Below are 2,582 nucleotides of genomic sequence, written 5' to 3'. Positions count from 1 at the left end.
CCTTTAAATCTTTACTTACCCTTCTCTGAAAAGTCAAAGACTTCTCCCTCCCCGACTATTTCCATCTTGAAGAAGAATGTCTTCGAGCTCATCGACGTCAAGGAATCAGCTACAAGTCACCCATGTTCAGTCGCAGGAAGGGGTAAAGGTTTGTGATTGTGTCGTTCCAGCTAAAGAACGAACCTGTTGGAAGATAACAAACCCTAGGAGGCGATTCTGGAATTGTCAAAACAGTATGATAGGTCCCGATTCTCTTGATTTTGATAAGTTAGTATTTTATGGTTTGATGTGTTGTTTCTTTCTGTAAAGACAATAATGGTGTATTTGTATTTTGTTTCATATGTTAAAAACCCTAATTTTATTTCCTTCTTGACGATCACTGTGAATAAAACCCATTTCCCTGGTACATTAAAGGTAGTTGATTTGTGATTGTCAGTCAAACCCTAATTTTATTGGCTTTTTATAGACTATGTTGAGGAAATGTAGCTTCTTTGAATGGAAAGATGAAGAACATGCAGACGGGTACTACAAAAACCGGCTATATTCTCTGAAGCAGAAACTGGATGCCAAGGATGAACTGTCTGAGATGAACAAATTGAGGAGAAGGATTGATGAAGTGGAGTTTCTTCTGTCACAGGAGCAGTATAAAGTGGCAAAGAGTGAGAAAGAAGTTCATGATGCAAGGAAGGCAATAGGCAGGTACAAGATGATAGTTGCCCTGTTGTTTGCTTGCTTGGCCTTATATGTTTTGAAGTTAGGGGGGTCAATGTAGTTAGTTTGGTTGGTTAGTGTAACCTTTTGTTTTTTTGGGATCCCTTGTATTTTTTGTAAAGGCAGACTAGAAAGTCAGTTCCATAAGGTTCATTTTGTATGTATTGAAGCTGGTTTTAGTTATAAGTTGGGGTTATCAACCTTAATGTGTTGATGTTGTAAGGTGGTAAGTCCCTAATGAAAGGGCATATGATAAGTAATGTAAAAAAATATTCAAAGTCCCAATTGTAGGGCATTTTGTATAATCAGATGATGTTTATCAAACATATGCATGGTCTATATTCCCAACAAATATATTTAATTAGGAAGTGGTCCATGTGGCAGTACACTATGTGTATGAGGACCATTTGTAGTCAGTGAGTGTTTTAATAATGAAAAAATGGGACCTGTGAAGCCATTAAAAAACCATATCCAGGACCATATAAAACATCCCCATGCATGCACATTATTCCAATTTTTTCCATGCATAAATATTCAAAGCCAATTGTCATGATTTTACTTAAAATGGTAACATACTTTCATACTTCATGTCATACATAAATAAATGACCAACATACCCTTTTCTGTCATACATACTTAAATGACCAAAATACCTTTTTCTGACATACATACTTAAATGACCAAATTACCCTTTTCTGTCATACATACTTAAATGACCAAATTACCCTTTTCTGTCATACATACTTAAATGACCAAATTACCCTTTTCTGCCATACACACTTAAATGACCAAATTACCCTTTTCTTGCATACATAAATGAATGACCTAAATACCCATATATGTCATCAATAAATAAATGACCAACATACCCTTTTCTTTCATAAATACTTAAATGACCAAAACACCCCTTTTCTTTCATACATACTTAAATGACCAAAACACCCTTTTCTTTCATACATACTTAAATGACTAAAATACCCTTTAATGTCATACATACTTAAATATAAATTACCAACATCCTATTACATAAACTTTAAATATAAATTACCATCATCCTATTACATAAACTTTAAATCCAATTTACCATCATCCCATTACATAAACTTTAAACACAAATTACAATAAACACTAATCAATTACAAGAGCTTTTCCCTTCGAATTTCCTGGATCATCAACACCACCAATTGTTTTACCTAATTTCAGCTTCAATATTCTCTCTGACTTTCTTCTCCTTATCCTCTTCAAAATATCTGAAATTGGCCTAACATAAATCTGCTGAACTTGGTTAACAGGAGCAACCTCCTGAACATTACCATTATCCACTTGGGCATTAGGATTAACCTCATCAACCTCCTGAACATTTACATTATCAACTTGGATAACAGGATCAACCTCCTCAGCCTCCTCATCTTGAACAGCTTGCTCAACCACAACAGCTTCCTCAACCACATCAGCTTCCTCACCCATAACACCCTCACCACCTTCATAACATCTAGGTGGAGTAAATTGCATATAATGACTAAAATCCTCTGCACTACTAGATTCAGCATCAGTAGGAGCAACTTGCATATCATTTTGAGTAGTATCCATCTCAATTGGAGTCATTTCAACCTCTTCATGTTGTTGTGGTTCACTTGTACTACCCTACATGGCATGATATAATTATGTTAGTAACAGATTATATGTAACAAATTATATGCAATTAATCTTATATTTTAAATTGTTTTACCTATCCTGCATTTTGGTTCACACATACTTTTTGTTTCTTCTGTTTCTTCACATTTAACTTTTGGGGCCTTCTCTGTGGACAAGTGGCCTTGTTGTGACCTATCTCCTTGCAAATACTACATCTAATTTTCTTTCTAGCCTTA

The sequence above is a fragment of the Lactuca sativa genome, chromosome 3, assembly GCF_002870075.4.
Source record: "Lactuca sativa cultivar Salinas chromosome 3, Lsat_Salinas_v11, whole genome shotgun sequence".
NCBI classification, from domain to species: domain Eukaryota; kingdom Viridiplantae; phylum Streptophyta; class Magnoliopsida; order Asterales; family Asteraceae; genus Lactuca; species Lactuca sativa.
Note: the sequence above shows the minus strand (reverse complement) of the source record.